This window comes from Rattus norvegicus, chromosome 5, assembly GCF_021556685.1.
Source record: "Rattus norvegicus strain SHRSP/BbbUtx chromosome 5, alternate assembly SHRSP_T2T, whole genome shotgun sequence".
Classification (NCBI taxonomy): domain Eukaryota; kingdom Metazoa; phylum Chordata; class Mammalia; order Rodentia; family Muridae; genus Rattus; species Rattus norvegicus.
The window spans coordinates 92,727,931-92,753,242 of NC_141538.1; the positions used below are offsets into that span (position 1 = coordinate 92,727,931).

Sequence of the window (25,312 nt, forward strand, 5' to 3'; positions counted from 1 at the left end):
ATGAACATAATGGAGCATGTCTCCTTGATATATGTTGGAGCATCTTTTGGGGATATTCCCAGGAGTGGTATAGCTGGGTTCTCAGGTAGTACTATGTCCAATTTTCTGAGGAACCTCTAGATTGATTTCCAGAGTAGTTGTAATCCCACCAACAATGGAGGAGTGTTCCTCATTCTCCACATCCTTGCCAGCATCTTCTGTCCCCTGAGTTTTTGATCTTAGCCATTCTGACTGGTGTAAGGTGGAAGGAATCTCAGGGTTGTTTTGATTTGCATTTCCCTGGTGACTAAGGATGTTGAACATTTCTTTAGGTGCTTCTCAGCCATTCGAAGTTCCCCAGTTAGAATCCTTTGTTTAGCTCTTCACCCCATTTTTAATAGGGTTTTTTGGTTCTCTGGAGTCTAACTTCTTGAGTTTCTTGTATATATTAGGAATTCACTCTCTATGGGATTAAAGGATTCGTAAGATTTTCCCCCAATCTGTTGGTTGCTGTTTTGTCCTATTGACAGTGTCCTTTGAATTACAGATGCTTTGCAGTTTTATGAGGTCCCATTTGTAGATCATTGATCTTACAGCATAAGCCATTACGTCTGTGAGCTATGATGAGGCAGTGGAACTTATGACAAAAGTATAAAGAAGTGTATTTCTCTGGGGATTTAACTACAGAGGTGCAAAACCTTGGCTCACATAGCGGCCACTTGTTTTAGCTTCCATTGTATGTGTGGAAAGATCAGAATCATTTTCACTCTAGGGGAAATCTGGAAAGGAAGACAACCACAAACACTGGAAGAAATGTTGCCATTGTTCAAGCCTCTGGACAGCTCAAGGACCCTATATCTCCTTCCATGGGGACAAGTAATGACCTTATTGCTGGTCGGAATATCTTTTTCCAACACTCTGTCTTTTCTGTTTTGGGAAAAAAACAGGGTGCCTTATTTTATCATAACTCTTTCAAAGAATGTACAATCTGAGATTCTGTTTCAGATGTAGTACACAAAAAGTACTTCAAATTACAGAAATCAGTTCTTTTCCCTGTATTCTGTTGTTGCTGTTGTTTTGTTTTGTTTTGTTTGTTTGTTTGTTTATTAGTAAGAGAGTTGATGTTAGAGGCAACATCTGCACAGATTTCACTCACTGAGATTCTTTGGAGTATAAATCCAGCATAACTCTACCTTGTAGAACCTGTTATTTTAATGAAGTTATTGATACTTCCCAACCTTCCTCAGACACAGTATTGTTCTACTTTAAGTAACATGTTTATATTATATTATCCCCAGCCTCATCTCATTCCTGCTAATTGGGCCCTTACAAAGTACCTGGGTATGTAATCATACATATGTCATGCTTCCACTCCTTTAACATATCTTCTGTTTTAAGAATTGTGGAGGAGGCATTGTAAGAGATTTTCTTTTCTTTTTTTTTTGTTTATCTTTATTAACTTGAGTATTTCTTACGTACATTTCGATTGCTATTCCCCTTCCCGGTGTCCAGGCCAACATCTCTCTAACCCCTTCCCTATCCCCTTCTACATGGGCTTCCGCTCCCCATCCTCCCTCCATTACCACCCTTCCCCCAGTGATCACGTTCACTGGGGGTTCGGTCTTGGCAGGACCAAGGGCTTCCCCTTCCACTGGTGCTCTTACTAGGCTATTCATTGCTACCTATGAGGTCGGAGCCCAGGGTCAGTCCATGTATAGTCTTTGGGTAGTGGCTTAGTCCCTGGATGCTCTGGTTGTTTGGCATTGTTGTTCATATGGGGTCTTGAGCCCCTTCAAGCTCTTCCAGTCCTTTCTCTGATTCCTTCAACGGGGGTCCCGTTCTCAGTTCAGTGGTTTGCTGCTGCCACTTGTCTACGTATTTGCCATATTCTGGCTGTGTCTCTCAGGAGAGATCTACATCTGGTTCCTGTCAGCCTGCACTTCTATGCTTCATCCATTTTATCTAGTTTGGTGGCTGTATATTATGGGCCACATGTGGGGCAGGCTTTGAATGGGTGTTCCTTCTGCCTCTGTTCTGAACTTTGCCTCCCTATTCCCTGCCAAGGGTATTCTTGTTCCCCTTTTAAAGAAGGAGTGAAACATTCGCATTTTGGTCATCCTTCTTGAGTTTCATGTGTTCTGTGCATCTAGGATAATTCAAGCATTTGGGGTAATAGCCACTTATCAATGAGTGCATACAATGTGTGTTTTTCTGTGATTAGGTTACCTCACTCAGGATGATATTTTCCAGTTCCATCCATTTGCCTATGAATTTCATAAAGCCATTGTTTTTTATGTAGATGTACCACATGTTCTGTATCCATTCTCTGCTGAAGGGCATCTGGGTTCATTCAAGCTTCTGGCTATTATAAATAAGGCTGCTATGACCATAGTGGAGCACGTGTCTTTGTTATATGTTGGGGCATCTTTTGGGTATAGGCCTAAGAGAAGTATAGCTGCGTCCTCAGGTAGTTCAATGTCCCATTTTCTGAGGAACCTCCAGACTGAAAGGCACTCATGTGAAACAGATGAGGCAAGTTGTTGCACTGTGCTTGATGGGGAAGATGGTAACCTCCATAGCACTAGACCATTCTTTACCTTACTTCTTTTGATACTTTTAGCATCCATTGGTCTCTCTGAAGGTTCTCCAGTGTGCTGAAAATTATTCTATTAGAATTTGTTGGCAGGAATGATTCCATGAATAGAGAAGGTTACCTTTCTTTTGATGACTTTGACTTTCCCAGCACAGTCACTCCAGAATCTAGGCCTGTCAAAAGCAGCTTGAAACTTGACAACTTTGTGTCTTGTCCTGCTTCTCCTCTGTTTAGGGGACAAACCTGGCTCTCTGCACTGATCACTTCAGCTTATAATGGCAACATAAGGTCTTTTCTATGTACTGTGCTATTGGTCTTTTTTAGCATTTGAAAGAAATGAGTTTTATACTTCTTATATTGAACAGATAGTAAATCATGTCGAAAGTCATTGATTTACATACATAACCATGTTTGTGGAGTTCTCTGGCACAGGGAGGAAAATTACAAATTCATGACTTCTCAGATTTGCTGCTAAATGGATGTATCTTGACCAAGCCTGGGCTAAGGAACTTCCTATATTCCTGAGCTTGTTTTTGGTTTTCTTATGTGACTTTGTAACATTTCATGGAGCAAAACTATAACATCCTAGATTTTTTTCAACTTGATACAAACAAGGGTCATCTAGGAAAAGAAAATTACAATTGAGGAACATGTGTCCATCATACTGGTCCATAGATAAGTCTGTAGGGCATGCTTTTCATTGATTACTGATGTACAAGGTCCCAGATCTTTCAAGGAAAAATTACTCCTTGTGGACAGTCCTGGGTTGTATAAGAAACGTGGATTAAGAAGTCAGGGAAAGCAAGACTCTATGTCCTCTGCATTAGTCCTTGCCTTCTCGTTCCTGCCTTCAGTTCGGGAGAAGCCTTACCTTGATAATAAATAAGGTTTAAGAAATAAACATTTCCTCTCTAATTTGTCTTTGGACAGTGTTTGTTTCATCATAAACAATAAAAATGAAACTGAGACTTACACCATCTCTGATTCCAATCTCTGCCAATTTGGAAAAATTGCAAAGCTTTGGGAGTTAGTGTATGGGGAGTTTTCAAAAGTAATAAAGGTGGAGAATAGTGGCCATTCCTTTCAAGTGAATTCTAACTTCCTTTTTGTTCCCTTTAGCTCTTCCTTCATACTGAGTTTTGGTCAAAGCAAGATTTTGTTTATTTATTCATTTGCTTTGTATTGTTTAATATATTTTGAAGATCTAATAAGTGGCTTGCCAAGTTTCCATTATCATATCAGCCATTTATTTACATTAGGTACCATATTTGATTTATATTCTGAAGTAATTACTCAACTTCTAATAAAGAGTTATGTCAATGAAAACAAGACACTGATTCTGGCAAATGTAAAGCAATTTTTAAGAAGCAAAAAATACAATAGGTATTTCAGATATAAATTAACTAATTTCCCTCTGTTGCTTCGCCATCATATAAATAACACAATTTAAAGGAAAGAATGTGCTCAAATTAAGGGGATCTTTACCACTAGAGGCAGCGCTGAACTTAGGGACTGAAATAAGATGAAACATGAAGACAGAATTTTAAGATGTGTTAATAGAAAGTCAGCCTTTCAAAAACATGATGAAGAGGTACAGAAAGAAGATGAAAAACAAATATATATCTGGAAAAATTTTAGGAGAACTCAAAAAATGTCATTCAAAAGTGGCAAAGACATGTTTGAGAGATCTTACAGGTTATGTGCCTTAACAACCTTTATATTATCAGTCAGCCATGGAAGAGCATTTTGACTGGGACATGGTCCTATTTATCAAAGAGGTGTGGACCTCAGTGCTATATCCATTTCCTCCATGACTCACATACAAATGACAACACTAGGGTATTGCTGTGAAATCTGCCTTTTATTTATTGCTCTTCAATACAATCTTAACCTATCCCACTTTGTCTGAGATCAAAATACCTACAGTTTTAATAAAACAGGGCAAAATGGCAGGGAGTGCTACCCATGAAGCAGTGTTTAAACTTTTTATTAGCTTAAAATCTTCATGCTTCTCCTTAATACAAATGATCTTTATCAGCATGAAAATTTTACTCTGCTTTCAGTCTACTCTATTTCTCCTGTGTCCATTGTTTATTTTTTTCACTCTAGCCACCTATACTAGTCCTTTGTGGAAGATAACAATGTCTGAAGATGGTGTTTATGGAGAATAAATTGAGCAACATCATATTACAAGCTCCCTTCTCAGAGGGGTTAGCTGCATCAGCATATATGAATGTAAAAATATCAGTTTTCAATAAACTGTTTACTGTTCAAACATTAAGGAAATGTAGAACTGTTTTACTCTACTGAACAAATATTTAATATACACTCTAGCATAAGAGCTAGATTTAAAAATATCCTCTATGCTGCTAAGACAGCAGGAATTTGTAGAAACCAGTGACCTGAAAGGTAAAACAAACACTAAAGAAGGCAAAAAAAACCCTTTTTGTTCAAAACGTTAAGTTTAAATTTATCTTCCTGCACCTTTTCTAGCATACAGGAGTATTTTTGTGCTCCCTCTCACCCATGTATGTGTGCATTTTGTTTTAGGAAGTGCTGGCTGTTTTACAAATATACTAACATTTTCTACAATAGAATGTGCTTGGGTGATAACAAAATTAATGTCCAGTAAAATGTTATGAGAAGATAAAATATAGCAAAGTCCACACTGCATTCTTGAAGAGATTTCGTAGAGTAAATGTTCCATCCTTAGGTTCAAAACAGGAAATGATTGATGATAAAGACACCTTCCCTTCTGCCTACAGCTGTTGGAAGGGGTTGTCTAAAATTTTGATAGGATGGTCTAAATTCTTAGAAAATATAATTATCAATAGAGGATGTTTAGTGAAAGGAATATTTTTTCAGAAAAAAAAACTCAGTAAAATATATGAAAAAAATCAATGGATACTAAACTCATTCTTTACTTTTATTGCAAAAAGAACAGGAAATGAGTGCAGAAAGTGACTGGATGTTCTTTTAGCTGATTGCTCCACTAGCCTCATTGGTCTAATTTGGGGAGTAAATCTCTAGCAAAGGACATCTTATTTGCTGGAATTAATTCATACTAGAGAAATGGAAAAGAATATACAGTCCCTGATTGCTCATTATTTTATATCTCCTTGTATTTGGTGTTAATTTAGAGAAAATCTGAATATTTTCTTCATATCAGCAGTTATTTACCCAACTGATGAGATTCTGAATATATTCAAGTTGGCATTAAAGGCTCTAACATGGCAGATTTAATGATTTGTCCCATACATAATTTCCTTTTGTACATTAGTTCCATTCTGGTCTACAACATATATTTCAGTACTTGCAAAACCTAAATTTGCAAGTATTTTTTGCCATTTCTTTTGAAACGTAAAATGCACAACAGATTTTTCCTGTTGATTCAAAGGGAAATATCTCCAGTTCAGCTCAGTTCCCAGTTATATTTGGCTTTCTGGGTCGGTGAATTCTCTCCAGCCTATTTTCTATGATCATTGATAAAATTATCAGGGTGTGGCAGTGTGGGGGACAATAACACTTGAGAGCCTAAGTTCAAATGTTCATAACCACAATGAAGAGGACCTGTGATCTGGTAACTAAAAAGAGAAGGAAAAAAGGAAGTTGTTAGGCAATCAGAGGAAATACCATATGAGGAGATCATTAGAAGCCCATTTGAAGTGTTTTATTCTTGCTAGCTTTACAATACAATGAAGTTGTTAGCATGAATGAGTGTCTGCAACCCTGTAACCACATGGATATGACGCACCTCAATGTCATAATGAATGGACTGCCTTAATGCTATAATGAATGAGTTGGGAATTTTATATATATATATATATATATATATATATATATATATATATATATATATATATATATATATATATAACCTCCTCCAAACTTAAGCTGTTTTTTCAGGAGGGGTTTGATGTCTGTCCTGTCAGACAAATCTACAGTGCATCTTCTGGAGGAATGCAAATATATCTATCCTTCTGTATGTCTCTGAAATAGCTAAAGTATTTCAGCTGAAAGATGTGTGTGTGTGTTTGTGTGTGTGTGTGTGTGTGTGTGTGTCTGTGGGGGTGTGTGTTTGTGTGTTTGCATTGACAGAGATATAGATAGACAGAGCACGCACGCATGAGACAAAGACAGAGAGGGGGGGAGAGGGAGAGGGAGAGGGGGAGAGAGAGAGAGAGAGAGAGAGAGAGAGAGAGAGAGAGAGAGAGAGAGAGACTAAAAGGAGTTTCTGGTTATTTCAGAAATCTTAGCTTGTTATAACTGGTTTGACATCATGTTATTAATATATTGTCATTATGAGGTCATCTAATTCAGGCTGATTTTCTTACCCAGCTTTGCCTAGCTTATGTGTGGGTATGATTTTTTTAAAAAAAAAATATTTATTTTATTGATTCTATTGGCACTCTGGGCTTCTCTCCTGCCTCCCCTCCCCCAAATGATCCTGTTCCCTTTTTCCCCTCCTCTCCCTTCTCTTAACCAGGTTCCCTCCATCCCTCTACCTCCTGTGATTATTTCCTTCCAACTTCTATGTACGATTGAAGCCTTCTCACTTGGGCCTTTCTTCTTGTTACACTTCTTATGGTCTCGAGGTTGTATCCTAGGTGTCCTTTACTTTTTGGCTGATATTCATTTATCAGTGAGTACATAATGTCCTTTTAGGTCTGAGTTACTTCACTCAGGATGTATTTTAGTTGTATCTATTTGCCTGAAAAATTCATAATGTCCTCATTTTTAGTAGCTGAATAGTATTCCACTGTGTAATGGAACCATATTTTCTATATCTATTCTTTGTTTGAGGGACACTTTCGTTGTTTCCAGCCTCTGGTTATTACAAATAAGGCTGTTTTGAAAATGGTAGAGCATGTTACCTTGTGTAATGTTGGGAAATCATTTGGGTACATGCCCAATGTGGTTATCCTTAACAAACCATCCAAATAAGAACTTTAGAGGTAGATTTTCCCACGTAGTTTTTCAGACCTTGGACTTGTACACACTGATGCAGAGACTAGAATTGAATTCTATGAGTGTTTTCCAAGTTTTAAAATATATTAAAGAATAGAAGCATTACCAAGGATGTTTTGTCATTTCACCTCCTCCCCAGATAACAATCAATAGGCCTAATATACGCTGCACTTATCTACACTGATGGTCATTATTATTATATATTATGTAATTTCCATTGGTTTCTTTTTTGTTTTAAAAACTGGATTACTGGATTAGATTTAAAGTGAATCATGACACAAAAGAGAGGATTGAGTATACCTTGTGCTGTCAACAAACAACCTTTTATTGCATCTGAGGGCCAGTTATGAATCATTCGAACTAACCAAAACTTGGGTGGACCAAATGTCTTATTTTTGAGGCTCATGCAGTCTGCTGCTTAGTTCCTTTGCAATGAGAATGAGGTAAAACCAGATCTGCTGCTGTTGTAAACTGCTTCTTAATTTGTAACTCAGCATCCTCCAAAGAGTGACATCTAGGTGGCATTCAAGACACTCCTGGGGCAAACATGGCAAGCTCTGTAAAGAGCTGCAGATAAATAGGTAAGGGAAGAGAGCTGGTTATTCTGGTCTAAGAGTTCTTTCCTTGTGTCCAATACTAGACCTTGGCTATGTATCTGTGTGTGCCCTTGTCTAGGATCAGGGTGACAAGTCATAGCCTCAGTGTCAGGATTTGGCCAGAACCAAGATGCTGAGGAACACAAACAGACCAAGCAGTCAGTGGTAGGCAGAAACTCCATTCAAAAGCAGAGGGTGTGTTGGCTCTGCTGTAAAGTGGAAGCAATACATGCATTCAAGGGAGTATTTGCTAAGGCACATTCAAACTAAACCACCAGGGTGAATTGGGAAAGGGCTTCCTTTCTTCAAAGTATCTTCACCAGTTTACAAGTGCCTCTTTTAAGACCAACTTCCTGACATAGGAAGCATGATCCTCCAGCTCCTGAATTAGATATTATCTGTCTACAGCTAGAAACAAAGGCAACACTTTTGATTGTTTTCTGTCTATGCTAAACATGACAACTCAAGTCTGACCTACCCACACTGATCTACTTCAAGATGTATCAGCAAAAGTGGTGTAATAGCTCTTTAGGTAAGAATACTTGGAGAATGGACTTGCTTTTTATTTTGCAAATGCGTTTTTATTATTCAGAGTTCTGTTGAGAAACACATCTGACAGGAGGAATATACATCAAAAAAGAATTTGTTAGACTGCCTTGTATGATATGGTATGGGTAGTCCTAAAATGGTTGTCTTCATACTACGGAAGCTAGGAATATTCTAGCTGGCTATCTCACTGGCCTGTATACTTTACAGAGCTGTATATCCAGATCTGGCATTGAGGGCCTAGAGGATACATGAAGATTCAATGGTCCTTAAGTACACATTGGAAAGGTAGATCAATTGGTTCAGATCAGAAACAGTGGCAGCAACAGAGTGGATATACTCTATAGCATGAATGAAGGCAGGCAGGTAAAAAGTAATAATTTTCTCTTCAGACCTCCATATATCTGGCTCGCCACTAGGACATTCAGCCTACTATGAGGGAGATTTCTTCCTTTAGTTAATCCTTCAGAGAAAAGCCCTATCAGACATGGCCTGGGGCAAATCTCCTAGTTGATTCCATTTCCAATCAAGTTTACAATGAAGATTAACCTTCACTAGCCCATCTTTTTTTAACTTGATATCTAATCATATCTGTTTATATCATGCTTATATTCCAAGTGAGCATAATTACAAGGTCATAATTCTACTTAACATGATGCAACTATGACAAATTCAATCACAAATATACTCATACTATTCTTCCCCTACAATTGTTGCAAAATTTCTTGAGGGTTTATTAATTTCCCATAGCTTAGATATTATTGAATGGTAAAGAAATTGAGAAAAAATTACAAATATCTATATAATGCTCATACATAAAATATAAAAAAAGATTAAAACCACTTGCACTACAACTCTTGCTTCAGCAACGGTAATCTTGCTTCTGTAATTGGTCACCTGGTATTTATAACTACCAATTTTTAGTATTATTCTATATTTCCTCCACCATAAGGAAGCATTTTCAATGGTCTCAGTTCTCTACCTTGAGAGGTCATTCATATCTTTATTTATGAAAGGCCTGTGATATTTATTTTACTGTTTGACTTGCATTGTTGCAATTTACTAGTAGCCTCAATCAGAGGACATGGTAGTATGCATGTAATAGTTGCATTTTACATGTGCAAAATGAAATGCTGCACTCCAGAAGGTAAGAAAGACACATCATTTTCACTTACATCTTAGAGAAGTCCTCTGGTTGTTTCATCAGCTATTCTTACTAACATGGGTTTCTTTCTTCACCACTTGACTCAAGGTGATCAGGAACTTGAAGTGGTCAAAGGAAGGCCTTAGCTTCAACTCAATGGAATGTTTACTTGGTTTTCTGGCACACACACTCCCTTCTTTGGAACTAAAACTTCTAGGCCACAAGAGTATCCTAATGCCAGAAAAAAGGAAAAATCTAATTGCTGCATCATCAGAGCTGACAATGAGTGGGGCCATTCCTACTTTACAAACTTTGATTCCTGAATTCATTTTATTCTGGCCATAAGAGGAACAGTAAAATCCATTGGATGATGATGTGGAATATGTAGTCTAAAAGACAACTATTTTCTTGTGGAGAATATTACCAAGTTGGAAACACTGTAGCAGTGTCTTTAGCAAGCCATAACAATTTTCTATCAAATCAGCTCCTTGAGGATGATGGGAAATGTGGTAAGACCAAAGAATCTTAGTGTATGTGATTTCTACCAAATTTTCTGGTGAACTTCTGGTGAAGTGAATTCCTTGGTCAGAAATCATGTTGTGTGTAACATCTAAGGCAATCTGAAAGTACATAAATGGTTGTTTTAGCAGAACCATAATGTATCAGAAAGGCAAGTCCATATACAAAATTTTTGCAAATAAAGTAAAAACTAACATGTTGGGTTTTCTATAATCATCCTCACTGTCCCCTTAGAGGAGTGTTTAACTTCATACCAGTTGAACCAGTACACCCAGGAAATAGGTATAATGCTGCCCTGTCCTCTTCTGATTTGTACCTTTCAGCAGACAGACTCAACTTTAAGCCTTAATGGTATCTCTATCACTATGCTAACCACAGGACATTTACCATGAGACACAGCTATACATTTTTGACAGAAGGTGTTAGAACAGTAGTAGGAAACAAAGGGGAACTTCTTCATGTAACTTTCTTGCCCCTGTTCTGGCATGATCAAATACATAATATTTCCACTTGCTTATGTGCTGCTGCTATGAATGTCTCATTTTATGGTTTATATGTCAGATTATATTTAGCTATTCCAGCTTGGGTTGCATGATACATTGGTGATCCATTGTCAAACTAAGTTTGTACTAAGACCAGATGGTAGGTCAAATGCTGATCTCCAAAGTCGAATAGTTTTCAGTAGATGAAGGGAAGTCTTTACTCCCAAATCCCAATGAAATCTTTTGTGATTCACTCATAAGGCTTAACAAAGGATACAAACAAAATACTTATTTGACATCAATATCATATATACTATCAATCATATGAATCAATCATATATCAATCTTATATACTGTCAAACATACAAATCTTATGGTTGATGTAGCAGGGAAGGCTTTATTCAAAACTAGCAGCTTTTAGTGTTTCTTGTTATATATGACCAGTAGTGGCATAGCCAATTGAGGAATATACTGCTTAAAATATCTAAATAGGTTATCCTCATTTTATTTATGTTGCTATGATAAAATGTGCTGATAGTTATCATCTAGGTGGAGAAGAGGTTTATTTTAGCTCAACATTCCAATCCACCAAAGAAAGGAAGTCAAGGAAATATAAATTAAAACAGCTAGACATGCCGTAGTCACAGTCAAGAGTAGAAATAAATAAATATATATAGTTCACGGCTTGAAAAGGATTCATATTGTTCAGGGCTTAAACGCTGAAAATATACCACTTAATTTGAGACTTGGTCTTTCCACAATAGCTAAGGTAATCAAGTTGACAGAGACAGCATTTAACTGATACTCAATTCTAGGTGATTCTGTACCTTGTTAAGTTGGCAAAATAAATTAAACATAATCTAAGCACATTAAATCTTGTGCTTCTTTCTTGGCATTAGAAAGGACAAGGTCCAACATCTTATTCTTCACTTTAGAAAGATTATATCTGCCTGACCCACATGCCAGGACTTAAAGATACTTAACTTAGGTGGAAAACCCATGAATTTTGTTTGGATTATTTACCACCTTCTCATTGTACATGCTTTAGCAACAAATCTGGAGTGATTACTACCTCCTGATTATTTGGTTCAACTAGCATAATGTCATCAATACAATAGATGAGTATGAGACATTGTGAAAATGGCACGAAGGGATCAAGATTTTGTAAATGAAGTTATGACACAGAACTGGAGAATCAATGCACCTTTGGTTTAGAACAGTCCAGGTACAATTCTGGCTTAGCCAAATGACAAATTGCTTCTAATAGTTCCCATAGACTATTATTATGGAGTAGGGGATCATTTTCTGAACTAATAGGTGAATATCAAGTAACAACAAATATGATTATCTGTTTGAGAAAGAACAAAGCAGCTGCTTCAGCAGCTATGATACAAGTCACACTTGGTTCATTTCATAATAAATTGTCATTTTCTATCATTCATCCATGGATGCATGCATGCATCTATCCATTCACCCATCCACAAACAACAAATAGGAGAATTAAAAGCAAGTGTGATGGGAAACATCACCGCTGTGTCTTTCATTTTCTTCATGATGTTAGTAATTTCTGCAAACCCTTCTTGAATACAATGTATGATTGTTTCACTATTTTCCCTAGTAAAGGTAGTTCAAGTGGTCTTTACTTGGCCTTTCCAATGATATCCCTTTCTCTACAGGTCAAGGATTCACTGTGAGGATTCGTCTAAATTCTGTATTAAAATTATAAATGTATATGATGTCTTCTGAATCTGATTAAATATACAGGGTGAGTTTGGTAGTCTGTTAGACCAATGGTAAGACATACTTTGGCTTCATTTCCTCTGATCATCTTTACTGAAACTGGACTGCCACAACTCCTTCTCATCTCTCTCCAAATGCATATTAGTTCAGAGGTAGTATCTGGTAGACCCTGAGTGGTCCACTTATTTATTTTTGCCTAATATATATGACTATCTCCTTTGGGGAAGGATGGGAGAAAATAATAATAAAACGTTTCATTATTATAGAAAAGGCCCTCTTCAAGGAGATCTGCCTCTGCTTCTTTCATAGGTTTCTGGGTCTTAAAATATCTCAAGTCTGAAATAGCCTTGATCTTGTAGTGTTATCATTCAAGGTATTATGTTATTTTTTGCTTTGTACTTTTCAATTTTATATGATTTTTATAATAATACCAAGCTTCCTATACATTTCTTGTAACAACATGATTAATTAGCCATATCAAATGCCTATGTAAGTCAGACTGTTATGAACGTTACATTGCCTATTCTGAACATTAGGGTAAATATGCTTTCATTACATTTGTGAATTCTGTTCTTCTACCTGACCCTTGCTACTATGGGATCCAATGAAATGCACTTGGTGCAAGTAATCCAGTTCAGCCTCTTTGTCTCTGATGTTAGTATTCATGCAATAGAAGAACAATGATAGCTACTGCTGACTCTTCCACTGGTTTCTATGGTTTCTGTAAAGGCTGAATCTTCAAGCCTACCCCACTATGCAGTAGCAGGTAGAAAATGACAATTCCCTCCAGTATTTCAATTTCCTTGAGCTATACAATTCCCTCAGCAACACTAAACCAAGAGGTATTATAAGGCATCTGAAATCATTTGCAAGAAGCCACATATTGACCATACTTCACTCATTCAATCCAATAAAATACTGGCACATTTTTTTAAATTGTGTGACTACAACTAATAGTCTCTTTTTATTTGTCATAGACCCGTAAGCTTAGAGTAACCTAGTCTATATTCGTTTTACCATTATAGCACCCTTTGAAAATCTGTTTCCTTACTATTCTCCAGATCATGTGTATGAATTGGAAACCTCATTAACATAATTGTGGGTGTACTACACCTCCAATGGATCACAGTTTCTACCCTACCTGTAGGGACCTCCTTAACTTTGAGTTTGTTTATAGGACTGGAAGCTGACAACACTGAAGTGCATCAATGTTGACTATCTTGGTATTTCTTTCAAGGAAGGTCATTGCCTATTCATCTAACAGTACAGAAATTATTTTATCAGCATAGAAAGAAATGTTTCCATTGAAAGTAGATTCTTGGCTAATTGTGGGACAACAATCAGGAAAAAAATAATTGCTAAGATTTTTACAGTGTGATGCTTTTAGCCTCATTATGATCCTCCCATTCATCTCTGTCACATGAAACTAGATCACACTTGTTCATTCAGTGTTATTACTTTAGTTGTTTATCTTCCAGAATGAGACTTCAATGTGTTATAAGTCAGCCAGTTCTATGATGATGGCTTGGGCATGGTTTATAGCTACTTGAACTGCACATGTACTTGAGAGAAGATTCTCTTTCAGAGTACATTGAAAGTTAGGAGGTTAAAAAAGAATTTTCTATAAAAAACCCAAACTTTACATTGTATATTTGCATCCACAAAGATACTTTATCTCTGGGGTTTTCTTTTTCCTGTTACTTTGTCCTCAGTTATTTTAAGCAAACACTTAGAGACACTCCATTCCTGGATTTCTTGTAAAATTTCAAACATTTTATATAAAGAACCACCAAATTTATTGCTTCATGTAGCAGTGAATCAGAAACATCAGGTGCATTTATCTTGCATACTTTCATAATAGTTTACATTGGGAATTTTCAGTATTTCTATGCTACTAAGGCAATCTTTAACAGCTGTAGATTTCATTATGTTGGAGATCCAGCTCAACACACTACTGAGCACATTAAAGAAATTCATCTTTACAATTCAATATCTGTAGAAATAATCATTGTATAAAATATATATTAGGATTTTCTAGAGGAACAGAACTGATAGAATGACTATATATTTTTAAAAGTATTGGGCTGGAGAGATGGCTTAGCCATTAAAGGCTAGGCTCACAACAAAAAATATAAAAAGTATTATTAGATTTGCTAATATGATAGATAGTATCTGTGTAGTTAAACAATGGCTGTCTTCATACTGGAGAAGTGGAAAAACTTGAAGCTGCCCAATATTTGAGAGTGAGTCTCTTAGAACTCCCACCTGTCTTTGAAGGCCTAAGAATTTTTAGAGAGCTACTTGACGTCAGTCCATGTTGAAAAGAAAGAAGAAGAAGAAGAAGAAGAAGAAGAAGAAGAAGAAGAAGAAGAAGAAGAAGAAGAAGAAGAAGAAGAAGAAGAAGAAGAAGAAGGAGAAGAAGAAGAAGAAGAAGAAGATATTTAAGATATTTAAGATATTTAAGTTTCTTTAGACAAGAAGTACATGGTAGTGAAGAATCCTAACACTTGGAAGCAACTGACCTATTATACTTTTGCATTCAAGAGTTATTATTTTTTACAAGTTCTTTCATGAGTTACATTCATTTCTGGTCAGATGATAATTTCACTCATACTGCAACTATAATGAAAACTTTTCCTGGTACCAAGATTTTATATTACATGTCTGTACACATATGAAAACAAACTAAAGTAGAATTTATATGTCTCAAGCAGCCGTTAGCTTTTTATTACCAAAATTCATTAATTGTAGAAATATCAAACTTTTGCATTAGTACATACTGCATTGTATTTTTGTTTTCAACATTTTCAAAGACTTCTGATTATAGCCACTGGACTGTTTACAGCAGCAAATATTGTAACCGTGAATATACAATGTAAAACTATCATTTGCAAAATAAAATATACTAATTTGAACACATGCAAGTAATTGCTTTTTCTTCTATACGAACAATTCTATATCAACAGCTAAACATTAAAAATCTTTTGCTGTTCAAGTTCAAGATGTATATGAGTATATTAGATTTATAGAACTCTGAATATCTTTGTTTAGATCTTTCTGTACACATATTTGTAAATAGAATACATATTTAATTTTGAATAAATAAATATATTTTAAGATAAATTGCGGTTCTTATTTCTTTTTAAAAAGGTATAGTATTTTTATTGAACAAATCCTTGATCTAATATCCCTGGTTTATTAAATAAAGTATAAGTCATTAAGGAGAGCAGTAAACTGAGTAAGACTCTACACTAAAAAGTTGTCATATTTGCTAAGGAATTGCACTTGACAATATGATCTACCCTTTTAATTCTTATCTATCTGGAAATGGCCTTGCAAGACAAACATTCTTCCATTCACTCTACATATAAAGAACTTAGTGTACACTAGGTGGTTCAAAGGAGTTTGCAGTCCAGCTGAAAAACTAGAACACAAACACAAACTACATGTAAAATGATCTATTCTCTAAAAGACCTATTTGAATCATTAGGAAACCAAAGAAGGCAATCATGGAATGTGTGACAGAGCAATTCCTCTTAGAACTCAAACATGGACATTAAATGACAGCAACTCTAACAGGTGTTTGGTCAGGTCTCAAAAAGGTAGCTTATTTCTTTTCTTCCGTTAGTATTCCTATGCTGCTGAAAAGTTCGTCTCCACATTTCCACTTTGCTGCTCACATTCTGCAATTAAAATTTAGTCTTGAGAGTTATAAAGCTTGACAATCAATCCTGCTAAATGTTGGATACCAACTTTATTACATCATTATAAACATAAAGTACAGAAAGGTGTTTGTGATCCTAATTTATCCTCTAGATTCCTGGTATATGGTATTTCATATAAGTATTAAATTCTCTTAGGCACATACATAAATATAAGGTAATGAAAACTATGAAATTTAAGAGTAACAACAAAGGTTAGGATGAAAAAACTATATGAGTAGACAAAAATCAAAGGTTAAAGGTTTATCTGTTTATGATATATAATCAGTCATGTGGAAGACACAAAGACGTATCTTGAATATTTTCAAATGATTTTCCCATGTCTTGGTAAATGAAGCTGCAGAATGATTGCATCACTCAGATGCATGAATGAATACTTATTCTTCATATACCCAATATAAAGCTTATAGTAGACACTGCTTCATAGAATCTTCACAAGATGTTATGAACATTTGGTCAGAAACATAGTACCAAAATTTGAAGGTCTAATTCTCAGACCAAGAAAATCATAATGACAGGAACTTCCTATGGTTACACTGCATCCATTCAAGAAACAAAGAGTCATGGATTTTTGAATTCAGCTTATTCTCTCCCATTTATGTAGTCCAGGATGCAAGTAAGTTAATATGCTACCACTTGTAGGGATTCTTCCCATCTTGGTTAACTTAGTAAAGAAAATCCACAGAGGCATTTTGAGAGGCCGTCTCCAGGTTATTCTTGGTCTCATTCTTGGTTGAGATTAACTACTATTTGCCAACATGATATCTAGATATATTGCTTTTAATTAAAACATTTTATCCTTAGTCCCCAAGTTCTCATTTTTATATCAATGCAAAATTTCAAATTTCAAAAGTCCTATAGCTTCCTTTAGTAATTCCAGCAGTATGAAAGTAAAATGACCTCAATCTCAACAGAGAGTCAAGGCAGTGTTTTAAATTCCTGCCATTAAAATAATAAAACAAGTTATATAATTCCATGAAATGACACATAATAAACAGTCCCACTCAAAAATAATAGTATAAGCACACAGCAAGGAATAATCACCCAAAGCCAGGATCAAATTCCAACAAGGCAGACATCAAATTCTGCAGCTCAATGTTGGGCTTATCATGAAATTGTGTGGGCTCCAACAACTTAGTTCCACACATCTAGCTCCGTGGCATGTGATATATGATATATGATTGATATATGATATATAATACTATCTCTTAAGGTGATACAATTTCATGCATGCAGACATCCCATATTCCTGGTATATTCAGTATCCTGGGGTCTCCAATTAAGCTTTATCTTCAGGGTTTACCCTCAAATATTGCACAATGGCCTCTCAGAATCTTCTTGTAAGGACTCTGAGCCTGACACACATTACTGGAGTTCGTTTCTATCTGAAATTGTGAAACAGGTTCCCAGTGGCCCTCATAATATTGTATCTTCTAGGCCTACAAATTGTGTAATATGAATGATTTTGCCAAGTTCTTCTGCTAGGTCAAGATGTGTTTTGGCCTTTTTGGACAACAACCATATCAGCTTCTGTGTGCTGACTCCTGAAAAACACTTTGCTAAGCAGTTTCTTTCAAGGAATGGGGGAATCCCTTCAGTTTTAAGGTTTTTTCCAGTGAATGAGATGGGATTTTGCCCTGAAGAGACATCTCTTACTATCCCAATGGAGCACTGGGCATTTTCTTCATTAGTAGTGATTACTGTCCAAATGTTAGCAGTTTACCAAGCACCAGCCTGAATACTCTCCTGTACTGAAATTTATGTCATGTGAGTTCATTCCATTTAAATGCAACTTCAATGAAATTCATTCCCTTTAAATTCAACTTTACTGAAATTCATTTGACACATACAAAACGACAAATGGTCCCTTATTTCATTTGGTTCCTGATAGAATCCATGTTCTCTCTGAACCCCCAAAGCAAAATCTCTAGTGTTTTTCTCTCAGCATTTATGTATTTCAAGCTCCTACCAGAATGACTTATTAATCTAGGCTTACGTCATTTCAGTACTTTTCCACCCCAAAGTTCTAATCTCTTGTATGCCCTTCTAAAAACCAATTCCAAAAACCTCACCATTACATGAACAGGGTTGTTCAGCAATGGTCCCACTTCTGGATGTCAATTTTCTATGAGTTAATTTTCTGTTACTGTGATAAATTACCTAGGTGCAAAAAAATGTTTACTTTGACACACAGTACAAGAGCACAGCCCATTATGGAATAAAAATCAAGGCAGGAGCTTGAGGTGGATGGTTATACTTCATCCAGAACCAGAAAACCCAGAATGATGAAGGCTTGTTCTTTGCCCACCCTTTTCTTTTTATACAGTCCAGGATTGCATTCGAAGGAAGGGTATCAGTATCAGCAAGCATATCCTCTGACTTCAGTTATTCCAATCAAGACAGTTTTTCTGAGGTACATCCAGTGCTTCATTTCCTATATGAGTGTAAGTCTCATCAAATTGGCAATTGATATTAAAAACAAAGTATAGGAAATGTTACAGGCTTGAGGATATTAGGCCTGTAACATTTTCTTTTGTTTTGTTTTTAGTTACACTTTATTTTGTTTTTATTTAGCACATTTCTTCCAATATATAAAAAGAATCATGGAAAGTACGAAACAGGTTATTATATGATTTCATGTGTGGGGCTGCAAATATGTTTGGAGTATCTCAACTCACAACTACAAATAGAAATATGTTAGACACTTCACCTGTTTCTAAAATTTGTACTGCAAATAAAGTCAGCCTTTGAAAAAAAGCATATGTTTAGAATAGGAGTAAAGGCATTGTAAAAAGGGGAGGCAATGCCTTAGTGTTATACAGTTTATGCCACAAAGCAGCAATTCTCTAAGGCTCAGATTAGAGGTCCAGTAAGCTGAGTTATGCTCTTGAACTTCAATACTCTACAACTAAGGTGGTGATGTTCAGCATCAGAAATCAGTTTAAATAATGCCTTATATCTGGCCATGTTAAACTGGAAATAAGACTGAAGAGAACACCCTCTCTCAAATCTCTTCCTCAAAGTCTCTCACAGTAGTAATCATAGGACTCTGAAGGGCAAAGAACATTTGTTTTAGCATGTGTGGCTTTCAATGAATACATTGTCCGTGAACAATACTCAGATTTTGTGTGGATGAAAGCTGAAGGACTTGGTTTCAAGGCAGATCTAACAGTTAATTCTACAGACACTTTGTGATAAAGGAACAAATTATATCGGTAGTCTGAAATTTCATTAGCAAAGTAATCTGGACAAAAATTTTGAAAGCGATGTCATAATACATCCCTGCTACTCCCAGACTTTATTATAGCTTTCTGTTTCACATAAAATTAGAATTAATAGCTTTAAAGGTAAAAGGTCATCAGCATTCAATATTGTCACACTATTGAACCAGCTCAAGAGTTATTTACATTTGAACTGTTTTCTTTCACCTCAAAGGAAGGTCCATTTCCTCAGCCATCATCCCATGTCATTCTGGCTTTCTCCAGCATTATACATCACAAATGCATTTTCTAGTTCAGTGGAGTTACCTGTTCTAGAGATTTCATAAATTGGAGTAAAAATCTTTTTCTTTTTCCATCTGCCTTATTTTGGTTTAGTAACTATGCTGTGTGGCTCTTTAAGAAACACTTATCCCCTTTCTAGAACATGGGTTTTATAATACAGTCATAAAAGTAGATAGTATAGATGTGTTTTTTATAATTCTGTGGACAAAGATTGGAGCGAAGAAAGTTAGTTTAGAATCTCACAATGAATTCACCTTATGCACATTAATTAGTGTCCTCATTCTAAAACCTTTCTCACAATAACACATGGGGTCCTGTCAGCATTCATTTTAGTACATCCAGTAAAGCCCCGTAACACTCAAAATCATTCTAGGATAGCCTAGCAACTGTATCTTGAAAATCACAAAAGTATCTTAGTGAGCAAAGAAAATGAAGTGAGTTTTCGGGCATCTCGGTTTGTACTAAATACAAAGCTGTCATTTTTGCATGGTTTCACATGATTGGAAACAATCTGTAGCTATAAATCCAGTCTGTCCCAGGTCACCAAGAATCAATTTAGTCAAACAGTCTCTGTGCCCTGAGTAGTGTGTGTACTGGCCTTGTTATCTTTACAGTAAGAAGTCCTAATGAAACTGAGAACAAGGGTCACTTCCAGAACATTTTACATTCCATAATTCTACCTGGCTCAGATCAAACTAAGCATTAAGCAGGTCTTGTACACTTTTCGATGGTTAACACACCTGTTAGAATGCCAATGAATTAAAAAGATGTTTCTACTATTTTCTGTAAATGGCTGTTTACATTTCACTAATTTTATTTTTTAAGAAACTGCAATAATTTCCCTGATGACTAAGAATGGTGAACATTTCTTCAGTTGCTTCTTGGTCTTTAGAGATCCCTCAGTTGGGAATTCTTCGTTTAACTTTGTTCCACATTTTAATAGGGTTATTTGGTTCTCCGGAGTCTAACTTCTTGAGTTCTTCGTATATGTTGGATATTAGCCCTCTATCAGATGTAGGGTTGATAAAAATCTTTTCCCAATCTGTAGGTTAGCATTTTCACTTGCTAACAGGAGCCTGTTATAGCTGCTCCCTCAGAGACTTTGCCAGACCTTGACCAATACAGATGTGAACGCTCGCAGCCAACCTGTAGGACTTAGCACACAGACCCCACTGGAAGAACTAGTGGAAGACCTGAAGGAATTGTAGCCCCATAGGAAGAACAAAAATAGCAAGCAACCAGACCCCCCCCGAAAGCTCCTCGAGATTAAACCAACAACAAAAGAATACACATGGAGGAACCCATGGCTCCAGCTGCATATGTAGCAAAGGATGGCATTATCTGGCATCAAGAGCTGGGGAGACCCTTGGTCCTGTGAAGGTTAGATGCCCCAGAATAGGGGAATGCTAGGATGGTGAGGAGGGAGTGGCTGGGTGAGCACTCTCACAGAAGAAGGGGTGAGGGTTGTGGGTTGGTGGTTTGTAGAGGGCAAACCAGGAAAGGGGATGGCATTTGAAATGTAAATAAATAAAATAACCATTAAAAAAAGAAAATTCATTTTTTCTATTTTCAAGAATTCTCATCTAGCTTTTGATTGACCAAAAAATTATAGATAAATAGACAATGTATAAAGTGGCTTTAGAAATTTGAGAAGAGCCATGATCTTATTTTTCTTGTGTAAAGCAACATCTGAGTGAACATTTACACTCCATGGTACAGTTATCCATTTTTATCATCAAGTGGAACAGCCTAGCAATATTATAGCTTCCAACCTGTTGGTGAAATTCAATATTTTATTTCCATTAATGAACAATTAATGTTGGACACGTGTTAGGCCTCTGCATTGATTCTTCTGGGTCAGGTTTTCTTTTGAGCAGTGGCTTCTATGCTAATAAGACAGGAATGAAATTTAGTCAAATTCAGCAGATCTCCACTGCCATCTATAGACAAAGTTTGGTTTCCAAAATCTTGGTCCTCAGTGTGCTTTCCCTTTAGCCAAAGCATACACCAGCTAACTAAAGACATGGAGTTTTGGAAAAATGAGTATTTCCCTTTGGGAGTATAGAAGAGTGAAGAGAAAACACCCTACATTCACTGAAGTTCAAATGACTGACAAAGATTCAGGGCACACTACTCACTGCATGCACTGAAGGGTAGATGAGCAGCAAAGACTTGGGGCACACTTTTGCTGCTGTTACTGAAGGCCAAATGATGACCAGAGACTAATAACATATTACTCAGAGGTCTCTACAACTGTCATATGACTTCCAGAGATTTAGGGCACACTAGACACATAGGATTTCAGAGCCCAACCTGCTGGATGTAGAAATATTTTTATAAGGTTTTTATAAGGCCGCTGAGGTTTCTCAAGTTTCCACTTCACCAGGAAGGGAAGATTCCTTTTCCAGGGCATTTATGTCTGCACAAGTGTTTCACTGAATATGGAAATCTAATTTTTGTATTTCCCATAAACTCAAATCTGCTGGAATATGTCATGTGGGTTCAGAGTGATCTGCCTCATCTTCTATTCAACTGTTTATTTATATTGAATGGATCAGTAGGCCAACATTTACAGAATTTATTTCTGAATAAAATATGGTTTCTAACATTTCTATAGAAAGTGAAAAATCTTGAAATGTCTTTCTGTGATTTCCTGCTGCCCAACCTGTCCTTTAGGATACTGTGTTCATCCCACTTGTATTATTGTCTTTTGATGGATGTGATGGCTGGTTAGAGAAAGACAGAGCTGGAGCAGAGATAGCTACAATTTATTAAATGTAGTCCAGAACTTCAGCTATAATAATTGTTTGTAAGCCAAAACAAGCAACTGTTATTTTAGCCATAAAATTATAAACTATATTTTAAGCAGAACCATTTCAGCAAAAGCTGGAGTTCCACTACGCAGCCCATAAAGCTAGACTCAGCCATCAATCCTAAAATTGTCAGTAAGATGTGAGAATCAGTGAAAAGCATCATAGTTTTCCTCATTTGGTGGGGTGACAGGAACACAGCAAGAAGTTTTTCTTCTTGGATTCCTAAGTAACTACAGGTTTAGGATAAAGACTTATCTTGCTATCTTTAACCTCAAAGGAGGATAAGGCAGATTAGGTAGAGGGTACAACATTAAATTTCATCATATCTGTGAAGAACAGGTGCCAAAACAAAAGAGAAAAATACAAAGTTAAACCAGTCATGAGAGCTTCATCCTGCTTTTATTCACCTTGTAGCCTCACATAAGAGTTAAATGTACTTTAGAAGAGCATCCTGGTTGCCAACTTGAGATATTTTGTTGGTACTTATTAGAGGTCAATCTGCCCAAAGAGTACATCACCCAAAGAGTGTTTCAATTCATGGTTAAAGCAATTTTAATCCATGCAACACCTTGGAAGATTTAAGAAATACAGGCTGAATCGTGTATGCTTGAAGTTCCAGTTTTGAAATTTTGGCTGGATCTCATATATTTTAGGAACTCTTTAAGCATACATGTCTCTTGTTTCAGGAATTAAAATGGTGGTTTAAAGCAGATAATTTAGAACATAAAAGAATGAACCTGGTTCTTTGCTCAATCTTCACAGAATTGTAGAAATTTCAATTACTAAACCCCTCAAAAATGGGCTAAGTAACCTAAAGAATTATTATGCAAATTCATAGTTACAAATCTAAATATTTTCTACATCAAAGCAGACACTTAGCAAATGCCCCTGTCTTTTTTAGCAGCTTAAACTCTGCCAAACATCTTACTCTAGGGATGTTATGTAGCTAGATGCAAGGATATAAGTAAGTTATGTTATAATAATTCTGTAGTAACATTCAGCGTATTTTTTAAAGGAATGCATCTTTAGCTTGAATGTATATACACAGGTAATTCTGGTTATGGCCTAACAATTTGCATGTCTACCTAGTGTCCAATAGATGCTGTTGATTTGAGGACTACATTTTTCAGGAAGGCAGCTTTTCAACTTGGGAAGGGAAGAGCTCTACAAACTACTATGCAGAAAGCAATCTCCTGCGTTGGTAAATAATACGTTTGGAAAAAAATCACACCCATTCTGTGGACATTTTGTTGTTACTCTAAGCAGGATTTATTAATAATCTTGTTCTCATAGATTTTTTTAATTTACTATTTAACCCATTCTCTTTTGTTTTATATATATATACATATATATATATTTATAATTAATAACTGGCAGAAGTATGTAAACTTGGGAGATGAATGAGAAGGACAAAATGAGAAAGAGGGCTACCTACCTATATAGTTCTTATCACATTTACTCTTGGTCTCACAAATAGAGGGGAAGATCTCTGTGGCATAAAATTGCACACATTTAGTGCTATAGCCCTATAAGTCAGAAGTCTGCCAGCAATGACTCGAGTTAAAGCATCAGCTGTCCTCTGTTCTGGAGGACTGTGCAGATATACGGTGAAGTAGACCCAGAATGCTCTTGTTAAAGGACTGATTGGTAGCACTTGAGCAGTTGGGAAGTGATTGGATCCAGATGGCTCTAATCTAATCAGTGGATTACTCCCTTGATGTATTCATAATGTGATTGCATTATTGGAAGAAGGTCAAACTAGGAGGTGGGGTGTTATTAAAGAAGCAGGTCACTGGCAAGGCGCCCTGGAAACGTATGCCTTGTCCCATTTCTTTGCTTCCTGACTGCCATGGGTAATAAGATCTGCTATAACACCTTTCTGCCACCTGGATAATATTTGTCTTTCAGGTCAAAGCATTGGTATAAGACCTTGACTGAATTCCACTCTGAGTCTAATTTAATTCTTTCACTCATAAGTTGTCATCTCAAATATCCTTATACCAGTGATAAAAATGTTTACTAACAGAGAAGATTCTCTTTCCTGTCTTTTCTTGTTTGTCTTATGCCGCTGTGTTCATTTCCTGTATTCCAAGCCAAAAGTACATCATCTTCCTGATATTTCTGTTTTCACATCTTTCTCTGTGCACAGCAGGGAAATATTCTCTGCCTTTAAGAATCCTGTGATTAACTGCCCCTAGATCCATGGCGGGCATGGCATCAGTAGGTGCATCAGAAGGTGGCAGAGTGGAAGAAGATATGTCAACACTCAGTATTCTGACCTGTAAACATCTGAATGATTAATAGCCCAATAAACCCTGAGAAAAAGTGAGCCTGAGCCAGCAATAACTCTGGTGATGCCAGGAGGCCCAGCAGGAATCTAGGCTGGGAAGACGTACTGCACTGCACAGGCATGAACTTGAATCCAGGGCATGGAATGAGTAGAAGAAAAGTCAAAGCCTACCTGGGACCACAGGCAAGGCAGGAGTGAGACAGGCAATGCCCATGTGGCACCTCCAATGATGCCAGGTGAGGAAGAAGCACAACACTACCTCCAGAGCAGCACTATTAGGCTTGGACACAGAACCAGCTCAAGATGACCACCTATTCAGCACCCTGCAGTCCTATGGGCCTGATCATGCCTGAGATAACACTTGACCCCATGGCATAATCCATGAGCAGTGCACACTACTCCTCAGATCTTTACTGA

General features: G+C 36.6%; 1 non-coding gene across 1 annotated transcript; it reads left to right on the forward strand.

Annotated features, from left to right (window-relative positions):
* The first annotated feature begins 24,792 nt into the window (after positions 1-24,792).
* Positions 24,793-24,918, forward strand: LOC120103337 (small nucleolar RNA SNORA17). The gene has a single exon (XR_015621615.1). It is a non-coding gene; the product is annotated as a small nucleolar RNA SNORA17 (small nucleolar RNA).
* The last annotated feature ends 394 nt before the right edge of the window (positions 24,919-25,312 follow it).